The sequence below is a fragment of the Pomacea canaliculata genome, linkage group LG8 (genome assembly GCF_003073045.1).
Source record: "Pomacea canaliculata isolate SZHN2017 linkage group LG8, ASM307304v1, whole genome shotgun sequence".
NCBI classification, from domain to species: Eukaryota; Metazoa; Mollusca; class Gastropoda; order Architaenioglossa; family Ampullariidae; genus Pomacea; species Pomacea canaliculata.
In genome coordinates this window covers 7,098,606-7,121,214 of record NC_037597.1, presented here as the reverse complement: position 1 = coordinate 7,121,214, position 22,609 = coordinate 7,098,606, and the positions used below count along the sequence as shown (strand labels likewise).

The 22,609-nt window shown below is 46.2% G+C and overlaps 1 long non-coding RNA gene across 1 annotated transcript in view; it reads left to right on the top strand.

Annotated features, from left to right (window-relative positions):
• LOC112570644 overlaps positions 1–20,490 on the top strand; it is a 33,983-nt gene extending 13,493 nt beyond the window's left edge. The window contains exons 2-3 of the long non-coding RNA XR_003100671.1: positions 3,523–3,724; positions 18,026–20,490. This is a non-coding gene — a long non-coding RNA (uncharacterized LOC112570644). The remainder of the gene's footprint in view (positions 1–3,522; positions 3,725–18,025) is intronic.
• The last annotated feature ends 2,119 nt before the right edge of the window (positions 20,491–22,609 follow it).

Below are 22,609 nucleotides of genomic sequence, written 5' to 3'. Positions count from 1 at the left end.
CTTTACTTGATTGCTTCGGTGGTTAGGAGAGCAGAAACAGTTAAAGGACTAGTAGGGTGACAAATGTGTTTGTAGTGATGAGGTAGATTTTAGTTCAGGGTAGTATCTGTCGAAATCTGGTCGCAAACAGTGACGGGGGTAGTGCGCAGGTGGCTTGGAGTTTCGTTCTGCAGAAAGGTTTCCAGGATTCGTGCCAAAATACAAATTCCAGGGTAATAATACCCAGAGTCCCAATCGGAGGGTACGTTTACTGAACGAATTACTATTTTACTATAAAACTGAATGCTTTGATGCTCCGTCGTTTTATCTCACCAGCACGAGTTGCCTCCGGCCGAGGGCGCGATGTCTGCTGACCTGGAAGTGTGATGACGTACCCGTCAGCGAGTGTCACAGCGACAACGTCATCTTCTCTATCTCATCTGCCTCCATCAGGATGCTGCCGCCATGTTTGTTGGCTGCAAAGCCTGGCACCGAGGTCCAGCGGTCAAGGCCTGCTCGGGGTCACAGTTGAGGTACGGCCTCGCGACCCCAACACGCGTCGACCTTTTGACCCCGCGCGCTCCGGGCAGTGCACTTGATGCACGAGCATGTTTGCTTTGTCCGATGGCGGACTCCACCAGTTAATCTGTGCGCAAGCGTCTGCCTGTGGGCCATTTCCGGTGTGGGGCTGGTTTCACTGGAAGTGGAAAGCAATATGAAACATTTTACCTGACAGCAAAAAACAGTTGTTCATACTTGTACTTTCTTATCCGAACTTTATTTTATTTTCTCACATTTCAAAACTCATCGTCTCCTGAAATTGGGAAAGCGGTCATGGCGAAACACCTGCGGCTACTTCGATAAAGCCTTTTCCGACAAAAATTGCTCTCGGCAAATCAGCAAATTGCTTTTCAGTAATCGGTTGACTGCCCTCGTTTTGGGTGATGCTGCAATACCCTGGGGTTAGATTTCTCGTCATTGTACGCGCAGTGGTGTGTCTTCAACCGTGATGCACCCTGGGTACTCACTGCATAACAATGACCGCTGTTGCGTGAATGAACATGACACAAGGTTGCCAGGCAACAGACCCAGCAGATGAACTGTCAACGATTTTTTTAAGATTCCTTCTGGAACTTGTAACTGTCTGAGTTGTACGGTGATCATCTGTATACCTCTCTTTCTGTCGCTCTTTTTTTTATATGTACATAATAAATATAGTATTCTTTTCTCTGTGTGTGTGTGTGTTTTCGAGCCCTTGCGAGAGAGAGAGAACAAAAATGCCATCTTACATAATATCATTTACAATTTTTTCTGTTGAAGAGCTCCACTGTTGTTCACGTATTTACGACGTAGCTTTTCTACGTGATGGTGACACTGTCAGCTCGCTCCTACTAACCCTGTGACTTATGACCTCTCTCTCTAGTGTTTCTTGAGAGAGAGAGAGAAGACTGAAGCAAGAGAAAACTGAAGCTTAAGTAACCAAGAAGAAAATCTTTTCCATTTCAAGAATATGGTTCTACAAGGTTCCTAAAACAGAGCTGTGTATGCGCGCGCGAGCTTTAGGAAAGAAAACTAGCTCAAAGGACATTTATCTTTTTTTTGTATTTCATGAATATTTTATTTGTTTGTTCCCAAACCAGTGCTGTTGGTGAGTCTCATTAAACGAAGACAGGTTTCTCCCAGGCTAGTTAGTGTGTGGTCAGGTGTGGCGGAGAGTGAAGCGGGCAAGTTTACAGAAGTCAGCAGTGTGATTGTTAGTGTAAGCACCACCATTTACTCTTAACGTAAATAATCCGGAATAAACGTAAACACTGGACAGAGACCGCAGAGCGAGAAGTTTTTCAAATATGCTGACCTCAGCCATAAAAGTCGTAGCGCTTCCTAGCACGTAGTGGGGGTCACGCAGGTCAGAGTGGGGGTCACGCAGGTCCGAGAGGGGGGATACAGGAAAGTTTATGTAGGTGACTGGCACCTGGACCACGCTGGCTCTCTGGTTAATCTTGACTGCCACCTTTGACCAGCGATACCGACGGTTGAAGTCATGGACCTCGTGGGGTCTCCTTGAAGTGCTGACAAGATGCGTGTGGGGTGGGCTGGGAGACTGGCTTCCACTTGCTAGACACGTGCATTGCATGTGGGGAAAATCGCTGAACACACTCACCTTGTGTGTGTTTACACATTTTTGAATAATTATGTATGCACTCATGTGTGTGTGTGTGCAAAAGTGGAGTGAGACAGACTGTGCTGATTCCGCAGTTGAATGTAGAGCGCGTGGCGCGGCCAGAGTGTATCAGTACTTTTACATCATCTTCATCTCCACGTGAGCGCCACCTTGAGTGGAACATCTGTGTAACAGTAGCAGTAGTGAAGCGTTGCCAAGACGACACATACGTACGCCGGAGACAACAAGGTTACGATCAATGCGGAACGCGGAACGAGTTTGGAAAGGGTTGGCGGCAATGACGTCATGCTGTAAAGACGTTATGTGGACCTGGCAAAGCCTCGTTACACAAGTGTGTTAAAACTTAAAGACCTTCCTGACTGGTTTGCACTTTTAAAAAACTTATATCGGTTATTGGCAATGCATCCTAATCGGCGCAAAGACGCGTTTTGTAACTGTAATAGCGGGAGGAGCGAAATCCCGCTCCAGCGTGAGAAAGCGATGTGACGTCACTCTGGTGTCATGGCGTCCGCTGTGTTCGTTAGGCGCACGGTAACATTCCGTCGACAATTTCATTAGAGATTCAAAGTGTCTGTGCTTCGGGTGTTCCTTCCTGTACCGCCAAACAACCCTCGCTCTAATTAATTCATCTCTCTTAAGGGTACCCTGCTAACAACCCTCTCTCTTTCTAATTAATTCGTCTCTCTTAGAGGTACCCTACAAACAACACTCTCTTTTTCCTAAAGGTGCCCGCCAAACCACCCTCTCTCTCCTAGCTAGAGGTGCCCTCCATACAAACTCTCCTACAGGAGGCTCCAAAATCACGTCGATGTCAGGAATTCGGAAGAACGACCTCGATGTCCAGTAGCGATGTTGAAATATTCGCAACAATTTCTTAGATGTTGATTTTTATTGAAAATCACGGATAGTGAAATCGTGTTGCGGCTCACCTGTTCGGAGACCTCTCCGTTTTAAGCGAGGCGTTAATTAGTATTAGTAATTGCGGGTGTTTGTTGTTGTTGTTGTTGTTTTAAGTGCAATTTCATTAGTATTCGGGTTGATCTTTAAAATACTGGGTTTTTTTTCTATTTGTCAACTTAGTTCAAGTTTCCGACTATCCAGCTGTTACAGCGAGCAAACCTTGCCAGCGTCTCTTTTTTTAAAAATGAAAAAAAAAATAGAGAGCTAGCTCGTGTTGCCCGTGCGTCTTGCTCCCGCACCATTACTGTCAGGGCGGCCATTTTGGAGAACTGGACTGACGAAGAGAGGAGGTTATTGCTAAGTGAACTGTCCTATGGTGTGAGGACTGAAGAGTCCGCACAGCCAACATTTATTGGTCGCTCTCACCCTGTAACAAGTGTAACACCTGAGTCTTTTGGAAGTCTTTTGCAGGTAACATGTGAAAATGTGTTTGAATAACGAGGGCAAGAAGTGCGTTCCACATCGAGGTCTTCCTGCCTTGTGTGATGAAACAACGACTCCGGTGATAAACACGGCGAAGACGAGCGCTGGAAGCCGTCAGGTGGCGCAGTGGACGATACTTTCAATAGGAAATAGTGTAGACATTGAGGAACATACAAAATGGTGAGTAGCACACATTTCTTTGTTGAGGAAGAGGAATGTCGGTTGATTTTATTACGGAAGACTTTATTGGCACATTATGCTTTAAGGGGAAACCATTCCTCTCAGAATTACACTTCCGTTCCCAGAGTGGTCACACAGTACAAGCTTTTGAGCTTTTGCAATAAACAATTCACCTGCCAGAACAAAGTGGATTGAAGTATTGATATTCATGAGTTGAGGATTTAGTAAACATCGACTATTTTCAATAAACACCGTGAGCGGAGATGTTTCTTTAAAAAGGAAGAAATTTGCTTTGGGATGTAATGACAGAGGTTGTTACACGGATTGTATGACATACACCGGAAGTGAATGTGAAAAGAAACTAATGACAAGAGAAGCAATGGAAGTAGTCTAGACCTTGGTGGTTATCTGTCTACTACTGTCTACCACTTAGCTATTATCTGTGAATGTTGTGGTCTGACTCAGTTTTCACGACTGTAGGGTCGGGTGCAGCGAGGCTCGTCATCAACTTTTATCAGCGGGTGCTGGCCGAGTGCTTCTGTCGTTGATGGCGACGTCTGGTGCGGGTGCAACTGAGATGCATATCGAGGTCTTTAGTGGTGTTCGTATGATTTGTGTGAGAAAGAAAGAAAGACTGGATTTGCGAGGGTGGTAGAATACGCAAAGCATGATTTTTTTTACACATATCTAACCTTCACCCTGTACAGGGGGAAAATAAACCAATGTAAGTAATAGCGAATAACTTTAAGATACCAAAAAAGAACTCGAACTCTTTATTGACATCTGACCATTGCTGCCAATATCACACGGTGAGCCTCGTTTCCATACATTCGCACATTCACGTGCTCTCATTCATTTACATCTATACATGTACATCTATTATATATCTGTATGTAAGACATTTGTTACATAGTGACATGTTTCACATCTCATTAGTTGTTTGATCCCTTCTTCAAACTGAAACACTTTGAATAGAAACCAGGCTAATGTATTGTTTACATTTTTACATTCAAATTTCAATAAGCAGTTTGTTTTCGTGAAACAAAAGGTGGGTCTATCCCCAGTGGATCCTGCACAAAATAAACAGTCATTGATAGTATGAGTGTTCTGTTTATAAATAAAGCGGTTTTGTGGATATTGATGTCGCTGGCTCCTAATCGGAAACGAACCAAGCATCCCTAAAACATTTTCCATTACATGTTCAAAATACAGTTCTGATACATTGTATAAACACTGTGTGTTTGTGTGTGCGTGTGTACGGTCATGTGTGTGCACGCACGCGTTTGAAAGAGAGCGAGGTAATAGGAATCACAGTGGGGTTTGTTTGTTTGTTTGTTTTTGTATTGCTATTCACTTAGTCTTTGATCTCTCTCGCCTTTCCTCTAATCGTCAGCGAGTGGCAGGCGCACGTGCGAGCTGCTGAGGACACCAAGGCGATGAACTCCACTGGGAAGTAGATCGTCAATATTTCACGTCGACAGGTAATCGATGACAACAACCCTTCTCCGGTTCCCCACGCCGCTGACCTAGTTACCGGCAGGAAGAAATAGTTTTGTATTCGAACTAAATTCGTTTGGAAATTCGGCTAATGGTTGAACGGTTAATACACACGCACGCGCGCGCCTGCCTCCCTGCGTCGCTGGTGTTCGTCGCGAAGACCTTTGTCAGGTTAAAGCCAACCCGAGAGCTAAATTATTGTCACGTGACTTTATTAAATATGTTAAAAATAGTCCATTCGTTATCTTCCTTCCAAGTTTGTCTCACGAGTTTGTGGGAAAGTAGATTTCCATCCTCCCTCTCCAGCTATATTCCCTCTTTATGTCGCCACCCTCATCTCTCGCCCAACATTTGTGATGGAGATAACGAACTGGGGATTGGTGGGGGAATATTACTTACCTAGGTGTGAGATATAAGCCTTTCAACCTCGCTATTTTCACCCGCGTTTCTTTGGTTCAGATTTCATTACTCGGACGTCAGTCTTGCTGTCATGACAACCACTCATTTGCATATCTTCGAAGTCATCGTATTGGTTACCAGGTTGGGAATTCATGGAACCAAGTACCTTGTACTGAGCGAAGACGAGTAGCTCAGGCGTTGTCTGATGATGCCTGGGTCCCCATGTCTAATAGCAAATGGGTAGGTCTGATGTCTGATGTCTCCATGTCTAATAGCAGGTGGGTACCTGTTGACGTGTTCTATTGTAGACACGATGAACCCCTTACAGGTCATGGGGCTTACGACGAGGAGAACTTGCCTGCCACCGACCATTGTTTACTATTTTATTTAAATGTAAAAATACCTAATTTAGATGTAAATTATTTCTAATTTACATGTGACTGAAAACAACAGGTTGTTTGTTTGGGTTAACTACGTATACAGAAAACAAAATGCAATGCCTACCTCGTGCAGAAGTGAGGGCTTAGTTGACTCTTCAGCGCAGGTGCATCCCACTGAGGTTATTAATTCTATTTTGTTTTATTTTTTGCTTGGAGATAGGTTTTATGATAATGAGGCAAGGGTTAGCGTGAGGGAGATGGCCTGTAGTAAAGAATTTTTTTTTTTACTTTGAATGAGGCTGACAAGTGCTCCGAAGCGCAAGATGGAAGGAAGAACAATCAAAAGTTGAAAAAAAAAGTTGATAGACATTATTTTTGTCATGCACAAGCGGCAGGTGACGAGGGTGCACCCTGGGAGGAAAGGTGCAGCGGTCAGTGTGTAGAGGTTACAGTGGTCTCCTCTCGTGTTTGTCGGCTTGTGGTGGATGTCGGTCACTGGAATTCGAACCGAAGGGGGAGAGGAGGGAGAGGGAGGTGCAGTAAAGCCAGTAACAGCGCCCCCTGGCGTCAGGCTTACTGCTTTCTAAGCACCCATGCCAGGCGTGCTCCACAGCCTCGTCCCTGGCGTCCATGGCAACAGGTTTGGTGGGATGTCGCTCTTAACACCTGCAGAAGCCCTTGAGGGGCAGGGATTGACCCTGCTGTCACGTGTACTTTGTGTGCGTGTGTAGACATTCAGTTCCATGCATAATTATTGTACATGCGGTCGGATGCGAATCTGGAGGAAGGAAGTGGTGGTCATATTAACGATTGCTTATTCGTTCATTTATGCCTTTTTCTCTTTCTCTCTCTCACACACAAGCAGTCTACGTGCACTTCTCTCTGTGCAGCGTGCAGACCGTGGCGAGACGGTAAAGCAAGTTGTCAAGTCCTACCTGTGAGATATACATGTGTTCAGTGGTTATGAAGTTGTCACCTATACCATGACCTTTGGTACTAGACTGATGAAGCTCTGCCGAGACTATCGAGTTCAGTTCTCATTTGCACCACGTTGTTCTTCACATCAGGGCCCATCCACACCTGTCTTGTTTGTAAACATGTGTCGATCCTGTGTGGTGATGGGGCTAGTCGATGTAAAATACCCTCCCCTCCCCACACAAACTTATTTCCCCACAAAAAGAGTTGCATGACCAGTCACCCAGTCACGACCATAATGAAAACACTGCTGAAAGGTCCAGTCGCAGTTTCAACAAGCTCGAGGCTTACGTCACTTCCGTTCTACCAATGTTAAGGTGACTTACATCAAGGTCCCGAGTTTCAATTTTCCTGAATTCAGATCATCTGCTCCCTTCAGCTCTCAAGGACAGAGACTATTTCCTGGACAGGAGGAGTGAAAGAAAGTCAAGTGTCATCTTGATTGTTTTTAAGGAAGATCACGTGCACTGGGCCTCGTTTGCATGTCACCCGTGGACAAGCACGTGACTTTGTTGTTTTTATTGTTTTTGAGGATGGGGTGGGTTGTGGAGGGAGTACAAAAGCTAACATTGTCTTTAATGGCTTTAGTTCTGAGATCAGGTAGATAAAATATTGAATGCCTCTTTCTCTCCTTCTGTCTCTCACACACTGCACAGAGAGAGAGATTGTTATGAATGTCCGATAAATCCATTTTCACAGGATATTTATCTGATTCAATAAAATATTTTAATAGCAGGTCTGATATAGCAATGGACAGTCTTCTTTACGAGGTAATGCAGGAAATGATAGAAAGCATGTTATGTATAAAGTACAAATATTCAAAAGGAAGTATAAAGTTCCCTTTAACGATCTTTTAAGTAACAGCAGCTTTCATACTTACTTTAAACTTCGCCATTAGGGTCTAAGAATAAGCTGATACATCGCCATAAACTATAATTGGCAGCCATAAACATAGAGGTCGTTTCAATAAAATGGAGAAAGAGAGAACAAACGATCAACTGGCCTCGGACTTGGCAGCGAGAACAGAAAGACAGCGGGAGGGGTGGCGGGAGGAAAAGCGAATTTTCCAGGTAAACGATGGCTTTGAAAAATACGTGTATTGCTGTATTTATTTCAGCAGAACATCATGTTCCATCGTTCGAGCAACTGTGATTCATACAAAAGCCACCATGACAGGCTATATTTGGCGGCCTGCCACCTGGCTACCCGGGGTGGCCGCATTTTGTGAAATGAGGTCACGTGAGACAGGTTGACGGTTGCACAATCGTTTTAATCTCCTCCGCGACTGTATTACTGGCTGTAACCTTGTTTTGTCACTGCTGCACCATCAGTGGCGAAACCGCCGCCGACACCTGTAGGCGTAATGATGTGACGTCACTGGGGTGGAGGATGCTGCAGGGAGACAGTACGGAAACACTGCCGTGACAGAATTTCTGGAAACAAGAAGTGCACAGACTTAGAATTTTATTCACGGATGGAAACTTTTTATTAAAAACGTGAAATCCCAAAACAATGCCGAGTGTTTATGTTTATGTTTATGCTTCCTTTGTAAGCTAGACTCGGGGTCAAACATTGCCTCCTCTCTGAGCTAGGAATTGAGGATTTACTTCAGGGTGGTGGTTGGAACTGACTGTGAGCATGTAGGAGCTGGGTTTGCGCCAACTCGTTCAGCACTGGTATGCTGTTTTCTTTAAACATGTTTTGCATGGCCGCAGGACTTTCAAACTGCGTGTGCGACGAAACAAAAACAGCGATGGCCATGAACACTACCTACTTTTATACCTCCCTCTCCTCTCCACCTTTTTTTCATCTCTTGGCTCGTTCTCTACTCGTCTTCCTGTGCAGATTCTAATGTAGTCCACGGCTCGTCCTTGTCTCGAGCGCCAAGAATATCCTTTTCATGAGCGTTGAGTCTGTGTTTTATGAATCACGTGTTTAGTATTGTGATGTAGCTCTGTGGGACAGACCGACCCCACAACGCATGCGCAGTCAGAGAGGTGCGCCTGAATGTTTGTGTAACGGAAAGCAGAGCACTGAGCTCTGGGAAACCATTGATAATCTAGAGCGAACGGTGGATTTCTTGCATTTTTTTTTTGGTTAATAACACCGAGACAACTACGACTTCAACAGGTCAAAGGTCATTCTGGTCTGTTTCGCGCCGTTCGCAACAGAGCGCGTCTGACAGAAATCGTCTCTGAGTTTTAAAACCCAGCACGCCTTGATGGACATGTTGATAGGGCCTCTTTAAAAAGGAACAAACTACGTGGTGAGACGTACCCACGTAGACGGACTTGCACAGCTTGTTAAATTGGGATTTGACCTTCGGGTCCCACGCCCAGTCCCCACTTCCACGACCGTCCCTGAGGGAGAAAGTCTGGCTGGTGCTCGTGAATAGCCGGGCACGGTGGCGGTGGTGGTTGTAATGAGGTAGAACTGTCGTCTGCTGCAGACCTGACGACGACGTGAATGCTGCACGCAGCATGGCGCAGCGGTAATCATCCACTTGCTGCAGCCACCGCTCTCACCTTTCAGGTGTCGCCTTGAACTCGCCCCGAGCCCCTCACAGTGCAAATTACAGGGTTGGGGTCTGGCAGAAGGTGGATGAAGAAGACTCGACGGTTTGGACAGAAAGATTCATTCCTTCACACATGCGCAGCAGCGTTTGTCATCCGAGAGCGGCGAGGGGTCAATTGTGTAACACGTGCATTTATTTCTCTCGCATCTTTTCAGTTGCAGAGAGCCCTTGTCAGCGCCTTCATTACAGACCTGTTACTCAAAAGGGTTTCCCGTGGAAAGTTCAGGCTTATTTATAGAGATTGTGGGCGTAGGTTAGGCGAATATATCACCATGGAGTCCTTAATTAATAGGGCGTGGCGCCAGACTTCATTCCGCCCGCGTGACAACTGCTGGCTACTGCGTGCCACTCTCCTTGTGACCTCTGACCTTCTGCAGACAGCAGGTACTTTGCACACATTCGCATGTTCTGAATTTTAATGAGAGCAGTTCGATGTGAACGAGTGGTGCTAGCATGGAGAGAAGGGAGAAAAGAGGAAAGAGAAGAAAAACAAGAAGAAATTAAAAGGGAAAATAAAGGAAGAGAGGATGAACAAAAAAAGAGTAGTTTACGCTGCGAGGAAGAATCAATGGATGTCAACTAAAAGTGTTCAAAGCAAAGAATATAGAACACTGAGACATCAGTGACAGCCCTTGACACAGAAAGGGAATCGATAGATCAACATGGCCGCTTGACTGGGGAATTGGGGAAGGGGAATGCGGGATTGGAAGGAAGGAGACGCTGGCGAATAGGGGAGGGACCAGGGATGGAGGGGACATTTTTTTTTCCTCCGGTATTAGCTGTAGTTAGCCGCTGCAGCAACAGCAGCTTCTCGCTAATGAAGTGACGGTGTCGCCGCCTGCATTCTAAGGGCAGACAATCAAAGGGTGAGCAGCGCTTCACTCGCAGCTCAGGAATGTGTTTAGTTTGTTCCTCCATCCATCTCGTCTTTCATATTTTCTGTTGTGAGGTGCTGGACTTAAAACGTTCGAATAATAATAATGATTTCTATAGTGGTTTGACAAATTATTTACCTAGAAATATTTACAGAAATATACAGACTGAATCATCAACAACAATAGAGGAAGCCCTGACTGGGGATGGAGGATTTTATCAAGGGAGGGTTAAAGGTTATTGTTATCCTTAGTTGTTTTCTTTAACACCTATTCTCTCTCTCTCTCGTGTCCTTGTCTATCGTATCGAGTATCATTGTTTATAAGAAACTGCATCCTGGTGAATTATATATCTCTGTTGTTCAACTCCCTTTCCCCCGCCGCCGGTCCACCCACCCCAGCGACTTCCGTTCCCCTCCCATCCTAGTCCCCCCCTGGCCTGAGCATTACTTGCAGTCTTCGTTTCCACTGCACGTGAACAGTGTACATTAAAGACGATCCCGGATGCTCCCCCTCCACACCTGTACCCCAACTTCCTTCGTGTTCACCTTTTATTCCCTCCACTCCACCCTTCCCCCGGTTTCTCGCTCGGGTCGCTAAACTCCTCTCGCGTGCATGTACTCAATCGAAACCGGTAGGAATTTGACTTGAGAGCATGTCAGATGTAAAACTGCGGCTGAATAGATCGCCTTGTAATGGAAGGCAAGAAAAGGGAACCTTCAGTCGAGCGCTGGGTGCCTCACTCAGGTGAGTGGTGTCGAGCTTTGGCGAGGTGGCGGTGCACCTGTTGTCCCCAAGTCGGCGCCGGAAGTGTATTGTTGACTGTCGTGCAGCGTGAATGGTGTTCAATGCGCTGTTTGCATGTGGTTCTTTCATTCAGGTGGCCTGAAAGGGGTGTACGTGGCCTTTACACACAAAAGCCCGCGGGTGAGCCCCAACCGACCTCAAGGAGCTGCAAGACTGAAAGATTCTTACAAATCGCCGCCTGGGTGTACGGGTGTGGGGAGGGTGTCGTGATCACACTACCCAACGTTTGCACTCGCTCACAGACGGGTACAGTACACAAGCGTGCATCAGTACCTATGCAAACATGCGGACACACATCCACGGACAGACCGACACACGCACGCAGTGTGATTTGTCAAGGAAAAAAATGTGAAAGGAGAAAGGAACAAATAAAGATTTAAAGTGTGAGTAATGTTTCATGGGTGCGGCTTACCGAGCCAAGAAAACAAGATTTCGATCATAAAACTGAAGGTGTTGTCACTAGATTAAAGGTAGTCGCTGTTTTATTGCCCTCCTGTGTGTAATCAAGTGGAAAAGGTATGGCAAACGAACAAACATACAATCACATACACACACACACACACACACACACACACAAACACACACACACACACACACACACACACACAACACAGACACACAAAGAGTGCTCGTACGAGTGTGTTTGCGACTTGTGCGTGCGTGCGGGTGCACAGCCGACCACTGACTCACAGAGACCGGGTGGGTGTCATGTGGTGGGTCCACCCCGCCTGCTGACTGACCTTATCTCCTCCCTGACACGGCAACTGAAGGGAAACGATAAAATCACTAAGGGTAGGTGAATTAAGGGTGTGGGTAGGGACAAGAAATGAATATTTTGATTTCAGTTTATTTCTTTGCTTGACATTTGTATCCGTTCATCGGTGACTTCGGTGCTTTTTGTACAGGTACACACGTACACACACACGTGTACTGCTAGCGACAGAGAAATGACCTTTACGCACTGAGAAGTCGGGTGGATTTTTACCGAAAGTGACAAGAACAGGGTAACTTGGTGGACAAGGACGACGAATGAGTTGGATGAAAGGATTTGAGATGAAAAAATGTTTAAATATTGATTGAGAAGCTGTAATGATTGTAGAATGATACACCTGCACACAGAACCTAGGTGACTAGTCTTTGATGTCTTCCGCCATAACCTTTCACCTTGGTCCGGTGTTGAACAGACTGCAAGGATGCTGGTACCTGCATCCCTGATGTCGGTACTTGGAAGATGCTGCTGCTGCAACTACATCCACCTGTGTTCGCTGTCTCATGGCCTTCCTGTCGGGTACCTGTAGTCGGGTACCTGTAGTTTTTTTTTTTTCGGTTGACTGGCTGTGGCGGCCTTGACTCACCTGGTTGCGGCGGCGCTCTCGTCATTGTTTTTAGAACATCAGTTGCACCCAGATGTGTACACAACCTTTCTGTTTATTATTGTTTTTATAAAAATATCCAGCTAAACACTGGCTGTTTCGCAATCGCAATCCATCATCGCGGGTGGGTGGCAGGCGGGGAGGGCCGTAGCCCTATCACAGATCGGGGTTAGCACGGCACGTTTGCCCAGGGGCCCAGCTGTTTGCCCACTGTCATGTGGGTCAGGGTGAAAAGGTGACGGGTACTGTAAGGTCTCTTCAGGGCTTTTACAGCCTATTTGCCAGCGGGGTTGTCACGAACGAGAAGCGGAGAGTATGCTGTCAAAAGAGTTTTTATGTCACTCAAGATTACTCTTTATCGCCGGCTGTAACTGCGCATGTGGAATGTTTTTAATGAGAGGGTCTGAGTCACACAGGTCACACGAAACCGTGTGCTGCAATATAAAATTCTCTTCCCCCGCAAAAAAATTGATGATACCGAGCATTTCGTGTCGATTAAAATAAAATTTTGTGTAAACTGAATCCCGCTAGATGGCTCGGTTATATATATATAGAGCGTGAGATAATTATATCAAAGTCTTTTTTAAGTCGTGAAATACCCTCTGTAACCCTTCCCCAACCCTATTTATAAATAATCATTTATCTATATACACACATAGAGGGAGAGAGAGAATGTGTGTGATGTCGCTAGTAAGGACACAATGAGGAAATCATTAAGAAGAAAACCTAATGAGTGAAAGTCTCGCGGTGCTGGAAGTCAGTAAGGTGTGTAGTTTGCTCTGACCAAGATCGACAGGTACTTCAAAGGCTCGGGTACCAGTAAGAAGTCACCTCAACCCCCCAAGTAGAGCGGCCGTGTGGTCACGTGACTGGATATGCAGCAATCAGACACTAAGGTTGCGACCTTCACGGCTTGCTGCCCTCATTGGTAGGTTAGTGAGGGTTTTTTTTTTTTTCTTTTAACAGAGATGACCTCAAACTAAAAATAGCATTTCTTCCTTTTCATCATTCGGAATAATTGTGATAGAAGCGTGTCCAGACATCGCAGCCTGATATTTCCGTACCCCTGATTCAGCTTTGTCGTCTGTCTCCGTAGATAAGATTGAGGACAGACGGATGTCTTACCTTCTCTCATCCAACGGTCCAAGCCCTTAACCTCCAGTATTACAGTTCTTCTACAAAAACTTTTTCGACAATTCTGCTCTCGGCGCGACCTAGCGACAGCCTGTTGTCAGGAGCATGTGTCACAAGGCAAAGGGTGAACGTCCCACGGAGACGATAAGGCTAGAGATAATCGAGGGTAAAAAAAAGAAACTGTGAAGTCTCGTCGTATTATTATCTTCTCAACAACACAAGCATCCATCAACGTTTTATTTCTCGGTTTATCACACGGATAACACACTCCTATGAAAGAAAAAATAGAATAAAAGATGGGGTGAAGGCTGATTGTCTGTAACAAAGGTCATGTCACCGCGAGGGGGTGAAGGTAGAAGAAAGATCGCAAACCGAATCCCTGTTTGTTTTTCAACGATCGACAGACATCTTGTTGCAGCGATGTCGATGCAAACGTCACCGGCATCTGACAGTTTGTCTCTGACGTCACAAGGATTCGATCCCAGCCTCCCTTTATACCGATGTCGTCGTCGTTTGTGAACCAGGGGAGCTGTCATCTCCATTGAAGGACGACAGCTGTCCTCGCCAGTGAACGACGATGGCTGTCATCGCCAATAAACGTCGACAGGCGTCTTGTCCAATGAGCGACCGACCTGGAAACTCGTCCCCCGGCTGTTAGTGTCACAATGAGATGCAGCGCCGCCTGGCGACTGGGGACAGTCGGTCTAGGAGCTGTTGATCAACGTCTGAGGTCGCCACTAGCTGATGCGGCAACTTTCTTTGCATCTCCAGTCTTCTCTCTTTCATCGTCTGTCAACGACGAGCTGCGCCCGTCTCTCGCTCTTCCAGTTATCTGTTTAGTTCCACCACCCCCACATCCCCTACCACCCTCCTCGTTTTGTTTTTACACGATTTTTACCAAATCCTCGGACAAACTGTCATCCCACGACAGGACAAATAGTTTAAGGCGCATGCGCGACTTTTCTCGCTGGTGCAAAGCCAAAGTGCAGATGCCACGTAATCCTTCTCAACCCCGGGGGTAATCAGAGGCAGGACATTGGCATCAAGGAGGATAACGGCGGCTGTCGTGGCAGGTCATCGTGCAACCTGCTTTCTCCACACTCGTGGTCGTCAGCTTTGATGTACAGCGGTTTGCAGCCAGGAATGTCGATTGAAAGACTTGCCACCCGTTGACAATCGTGTGACATTTTTTAAGACCAGGGACCTTGTCATTAACAGCCGGGTGGAAAGATCGCGTGTCGCGGCAGGAGGTAAAGGTCAGGGTCGAATTAAGACTCAAGGTGTGGGCGTATTTTTCACCCTCGACAAGGCTCTGCGGTTAGAGGCAGTGATGGTGGTGATACGAGAAGGTCAGAGTTAATGATGCCGGTGGATGATCCTCAGACCAGGAATGTCACAACTATGGTCAGTGGTGTACTGGGATTTCCTGGCAACGCCAGTCTCTACATCCGTCTCCTAGCAACAGGTTTATACTTTATTTCAGCTGCAATCAATATTGGAAAGTGATTGACTATGCAAACACCTCGGGCCACAGGTTGTTGGACTTGCGGGCAACGAGACATTTTGTTAATCCCAGCAAACACTTTGCTGGCCAGCGACTTCGACCGAAAGATGTTGATCACAACTCACCATGCTTCCTGTGTCGTGACTGTGGAGGAGGAAGGAGGAGGGAGGGGAGGGGACTAGGCTTTGACACCGTTGACAAATTAGCCATTCAAATCGTGGTGAGACGACCTGCTGGGGAGAGGACGCAGCCGGCTTGGAGGGTCTTAGTGCGTGTTTGTCCCTCGCTGTAATTCACTATTGTTTGTTACGAGTTGTATGGCCGCCGTCCTCAAGGCTCGGTCCCGCTGGTGCCCTGAAGAGAATCGATTTATTAAACAGGTTTGGGCCGTCCACGATACCCTGTCGCCTGGTGGCAGGTCTGAAGCCAACGGTCTGATCACAACCTCCTCCCGCTGGCCTTGATCCGCAGGCTTTTTCAGGTCGTTGACCTTTGTGGAGACTGGTATCACCTGCGTACACTTTGTCCACCCTTATCGCTCAGTGGAGCACTGGACGGGTAGGGCTTTTACTAGCGCCACTCGAGGCCGGACAAGGGCAATAAATCTCTCGCCGGATAGGTGTGTCGATGGCAGATTGTCGTGCTGTGCAACGGTCGATATGCAATACCCGGGAGTTCAATAAACAATACTCACCTTGTCCACTTTCAATGGAGGCCGTAGGTCGCATTCGGTTGAAAGATATGATGGACATTGCTGGTGAAAACAAAACCAAACAAAGCAAGTAACTGTGTTCTTGAAGGATACATTGTGTCGAATGATTGAAACAGGAGTTGATATTTTATCAACACCACGGTTGAGCGAAAATATTAAAATACTTTTATTTTGTTATTGAAATTTTATCGATGAACCTTTTTTTTTTAAATTCTAGGCACTTTTTAAAATAAGGTTGGATAACTCTCGTCGCAGGATGTGATCATGCTAAAAATAAGTGGTGACTGCAGCCTCGTTTCTACAAGTTATGTTTGTAACACCAAGTGATGTTCCCCATAAACTAATCAAATCGTTTTCACGGGGCTGATGGGAGCAAAGGGTTCTGGACATCTCATGAGCAATCAGTATTTTTACTCCACGATCGTTGTTCCACTCTCTCCTAAGACCTCGTCAGTGCCTCCCATTGCCATCAAGAAACGGTTCGCATAAACAGTTGCTAAAGATGGATGGCAATAGTCTGATCTTTCCCCGACAATTATGACAAGTCAGTCGGTGCCCCTGTGAGGTGAGTGCGTGTCAGGACCTACACCAAGGTCCTCACATATTTGACAGCTGATCCACAGGTTTACAAGGTTCGTGCACATTTCCCTCCCTTATTAAGGGGAGCGCACCACTCCTGGCGCCTTCATCCGGGCACTCGGACTGTCGAGATTTACAGCATGGCTATTACAACTGACGTCTGTGTCCAGTTTCCTTGGAAACGAATTTCTCGCTTCAGTTGAGGCCTATCAAGTGGAAGACCCCAACCCCCTGCCCCGCGAGAAAGAGTGTTAAGGTTGGGTCACTGGGGACTCATGATCTCGGAGCTCTCCCCCGAAGTGACTGCGGCGCGTGCTTTTTTTTCAAGTCACTGGGGATGAGAAGAGATAGAGCGGGGGATGGGTCTCGGAATGGTGGGGATGGAAGATAATTCAGTCTTGATTAGGGGTGGCCGTGTATGGTTGCATCCTAGCAGTCATTTGCCGTATATGAGAGGTCCCTAGGCCCCAGCTATGGAAACCAGGCTCAACTGATACCTCCAGCTACACAGTTCTTTATTTCCTGTAGCCAGGGGGAGATCACCTTGAAAGCACGTAATTACACAGGGCTCACTTCCACGATCACGCAGTGTCCGAGTTAGTACCACCACCACCACCACCACCACAACCACCACCTTACTGTATAAAAAAAAAAAATTGGGGTCTTCCTGTTGTGGAGACTAGGTAGAGTGGGATTTACACTGACGTGTCATTACCCTATTGAAGAATTCAACGCTTTTCCCCGCCCTCCCTCGTCGCGCCTCGTGATAGAAATACTCCATCAAAAGAGTGAGAGAGAGAAGGAAGGGTGTGTGTGTGGTGTGCGGTGAAGCTTTGCGAGGCTGAGCTCAGCTCACCATGTTGCCTGTGCTCTCACTACAGGAGGAGAGAGGCGCCCGGGGTAGCGGGCTTCCCTCCACTAACGGCTCTGTGGCTGCTCTTCGCAAACTTATCCCGCAGTCAAGTCTTTGTTGCTGACACGGCATACAGTTTCCAACAGGCAGCCGGTGTTGCTCTTTAGAAAACATTTAAACATAAGCAGGATCCTCAGATCCTCTACAGGGTTTAAAAACCGCTCACCTGTCTGTCGTTGTGACACATACCTTGTTGCCTAATCGTGTAATGTAAACACAGTCGTTGGTTTGAATTAAACGCTCGATGAAAACTTGTTTAAAATAATTGAAATGTGTGTAATCATTTGCAAGCACTGCAATCAATGCAATTCATTTTTTTCATCGTAGTCCATGGTCCAGTGCATTCTTTTATCTTTCACCTGTGGCTGAGTATGTTTTGTGTATCACAAGCATGTTATTGTTAGCTAGTGTTATTAATATTTTTATTATTGTTAATCAGCGCAGAGGGCGACCAGCAGCGCCATAAAAGTGCTTAATTAAATTACAAACTGTTAAAATACGAAAGCTGTTTCCACTACGAGGCCGTGCCCTTCGTCTTCTCAGTGAACCATCCACTTAATATTTTCTCTCCTTTGTTGCAGGTCCTTTGACTTCTTTGACATCGTCCTCCAGCTGATCCCCAGCCCCTGTAATATCTGCTTCGTCCTGAATAAATTTTGCAATTTCGGTTGTCAGCCGGGAGTGTCGTCCGTCCACGTACGAGTTCTTGTGTTTCCTGACTACACCTGCTGTCTTGTTGAGTAATCATTGTTTCTAACATCACTCAGAGGCCCTACAGCACGACCATGTGGACACAAATAACAGAATAAAAGAAAACACCTTTTTCCTCTCTCTCTTAGGATCAACTTGAACACGCCACCTCTAAGCCCCCAAGATGGCAGCTTACCTGGCGATGTTACCTGACGAGTGTCCGCGATTCAAATGTCAAGACACGAGGGATCCTTTAGTCTACCTACTACTACACACCTTCGATGTGCGAGAACACGGGAACAGTGGCCACAGGACATGATGGCTGAAGACATGGCAATCGACAGTTGTGACATTGCGTCACACTTATTACACCGCTCGGTTCACGAAACCGGTTGGACGAGAAGATGACAGGTTTCCTGTCTGTCAGTGACTAACAGTTTCTTTAAAAGCTTCCCTCCCCCTATATTGTGCCTCACCTACGCAGGTCGTTAAATCAGGGGGTCAGAGTTAAGTGTATCGATCCCTCTTATTCAGCCTGGGGTCATCACGTGACCTATTGAGAGAACAATTGCCTTGAAGAGGTGGACGTGGCGACAGGACGGACTGTGACGAGCTTTTGCCGTGGGTCGGATGGAGTTTTCGTTTCGAGACACAAGCAGGCTTAAGGCTCGTTCACACAAAAGTAGATTTCTATTGTAATCGAGCTTTGGGGACTTAGCAGACTTAAAGTGTAAAGCCTATTAAAATGTACGATGGAGGTCGCATTCCTTGACCGACATAAGAAGAATCTGTCAAACTTCAAGTCTTTGGTTGGGTGGCTTAACATCAGAGTTGCGTGGCTGGTCATGAAAGCCCAGCTTTCTAGTGGCTGACAGATTTCGAATAATCCGAGCAACTCTTACTTTCTACCCTACCTGGCCTGTCAACCAACATTCCTGCTGGGGAAAAGGGGTAGGGAGTTGTTCTTCCTAATAGGCGAATACCAAGGGATGACGGAAAGTTAGTATCACCGTGATGCCCAACCCTAACCTGGATACCCAGACCGCAGTGCTCAATCCGTAGGAAGTGATAGTTTGTACGAAACTCTTAGACTGGAACCCTTGACATCTTGTATCTACAGTGAGTCAACTTTTTCCAAGAACCTTGGGAACTTAATGTTTTAAACCGCGTCAGGTGAATGATGGAATAAAGCAATAAACGAACAAGGATCTAAGTATTGTTCATACTGTTATTCAAACCAGATCCGAAAGTATATGCACACCTGTCATAAAACATACTAAGCATATAAAGCATCAGCTGGTAAGTCTCTCGTCTGCTGACCTCTCTCTCTATCCACACCTGTCAGCATCATGGCGGCTGCGCGTGTCTGCGATTCCAAAGCGCTTGTTGCTGAAGTACCGAGTCTTGTGTCAACAGACGACTGAGGAAAACACATAAAAAAGAAAAGAAAGAGCTTCTATTAGGAGAACTAAATTAAGCTGAACTTTCTCAGCAAATGCCTTCAGCCCACGCTTCTCCATCGACCGACGAACAAACAGTTGTCGCAGAAGGAAAACGTTGACAGGAGGCCGCCATCATCTTCATTATCACAATTTCTACAACGCAGTTTGCACTGCGCATGCGTGCATTCATTCTGCTCCCTCCACCCTGCCGGAAAGCCTCTCCCCCCGCCTCTCAGAATACCATCGTCTGTCATCAGCCCCGTTCTTACCGGATGTCTTTACCCTATTCAAACTCTCCTCTCCCCACCATCCACCCATCCACCTCCTTTTGAATTCTTCTGAATGACTCGGTGGCACGTAACACAGCGAGGCAATAACCGGCCCCTCCCTACCCCACCATCACCTCCCCTCATCCCCTCATAACACTCTTCCTTCCTGCTCGACAGTCCCTCACTCCCCCTCCCCACCACATACCACCATCCACCCGTATTGCTGTGTGAGTCGTGTTTTCCTTCAATCTCCACTCGGGTGAATGCGGTCCCTAACCTGAGGCGTTGAAAAAAAAAAAGGAAGCTGTGTTTACAAGACTTTCTATATTTGTAAACCTCGCGCCCATCATCGGCGATGAAAGCGGTTTGACTGAGCCTCGACATTTCTATTCACAACATGGAAGGGGGATCGGGCTCGAGATCGTTACGTCGTGTTACCCGAAAATAAAACATTTTCCCTTCTTCATCTTGTCAAGTGCCCACCCCGCACCCCGCACCTCGCTATAAACGACCTCGGGTTTATGTTGAGTGCAATAATTTCTTGAGCAACTGACAGACTCATACATATGAAGCGGCCATAAAGAGCGAGACGCCCGCAGATGATGGCATTTCTCTTGTCGTCTGCTTGCAGTCACAACATTCCAGCCCAGCAACTTTTTTTTAAGACGAGGGTTTGGGGGAAGAGGAGGAGATGAGGGGAGAGAAGTGGGATGAGGGAGGCAATAAACATTCTGTCAATATTCTTCCGCACTGAGCGGTTATCTTCACACAGCCAGTAACAAATCAAACCAACTGTTTTTAAAACAATCTGATTTTCGCTGAGAAAACTGTAAAAGCTGTTGCAGTAAATCTCATTCCAGACGTTTTCTAGAATATTCCACGATTTATAACAAAGACAAGAACCTGCATCAACCAGCGTTGACCGCTTTCGTTCATCATTCATCAAACCATGGACAATGACCTCTTACTTGTAGGTTCTCATCGTGCGACTTGACCCTTCAGTCCATTGCCCTCCCGTTACCAAGACTACGTCTTCCACAGCACCAGTCTCTTCCAAACTTTATGGTAGTCACTGCTTTAGCACTTCCCACGCACTGACTAATGAAAAATAGAAAATTAACAATCCCAATAGACCACAGGTCAAACTAAAACTACCCGATATATAATTAAAACGTAGATTATAGGTCGGCCATGTCATGGTATTTGAACGACTGTTAAAAAAAAAATGTTCCTGTTCTTCTAACGACTATTTTCTCACAAATTCGTGAAAACGCCGAGGCACGCGCGATCCTGTTCACGCCATTATCATCGCACGTGACTACATCACCGACCCCACCGGCTAAAAACAGCGCGGCCTACACCCAGCGACATCCCCACCCGTTCTTTAAACACACCCCAAAAATAATCCCATCTCCGATTATCTGACGCTTCTTTAATCTATAGTACACCTGTGAACTCCGAAAGACAAAGCTGTCTTTGCACAGGTAAGCTGCACCCGGGGTACGAAATGTCACGTCGTCTAGTGGCCATTGATCTCCGCCTCTGGTTATTGCGTAAAAATGTAGTCAGCCTCCATCTTGATTGGACAGCCAGCGACGACTCAATCTTCTCCAAACACTTAAGTCCCGGCTTCCTGTTTAAAGACGATCAACATGAGGAAAAATAACTCTGGCACCTGGGTGACAGACCCCAGATCGTGACTGCCGCCAGAGGGCGGTCTCGACAACCTCGCCAAGCCTCGTGTCTGATTAGCCTCTCACCTGCTCACCCAATCAATTCCAGGCTTTGTGAGTTTTAGTTTGGCGAGACCTGTCGCCACACAGCGAGAAAATGGTCACCAAATGTGGGTTTTGCTGTTTGTAGCACCAAGATGTCCACCAGTCAACCAACTGCAGAAGTCGACTAACCCATGCTTAATCTTTTAAAAGGAAGTATAAAATCTTTTCCGATGATGAGAAAGGTGTAGTATCTGCTATATAACCATCATGTCGCCTAGCTTAGTCAAATGTTTGTCCACATACTCGTCTAATGCTCATTAATACGACCAAAGAAGGCTCCCCACTATTAAATGACCGTTTAAATATGTAGATGGTTCATGTCAACCTCACACTCCACCTACCCGGAGCCGCCCCGCTGACTTCTCATGAAGCTGATCATAACAACCTGGCATCAGGTTCAGGGACATATTATTTAGCACAAGATTGTCCTAGAAATAAACCTTGTCACAAATAGTTATTAAACTATGAATACTATTTTTGACTTTTATGTATGAAAATACCCGATTTTTAAGAATATATATATAATAACGGTTCTGAATAAAATATTTAATTGACCGAGAACAGTCTGATCCCACCTCCCATTGTGGATGCAAACAGAAGCCTTCCTTCTCCTTTAAGATAAAAAAAGATTTTTATTTCTTATGAATATATATCATTACATATATAATTACCTGTGTGAAATAGCGAAGGGTCGAGAAGATGAGTAATCGCCCGGCAGACAAAGGTGAACAAAGAAGTCTTTGTCAGTCCCAGCATGCTCGCGCTATAACTACGTGACAGATAATTTATTCCGAGGATTTAACAACCTCCACTTTATCTTGCACATCCCACACACGATAAAAACATGCGAAGTCCTGTTTGTATCGGATGTACTCGCTGGACAAAACGAAGATTCCTCGACACCCATGCAGCAGGTAATGCGAGACATCCTCCGCAAAAAGTTGTGTTGGTCGAGTTGTCGTGCATTTCGTTGTCGTGCATTCCAA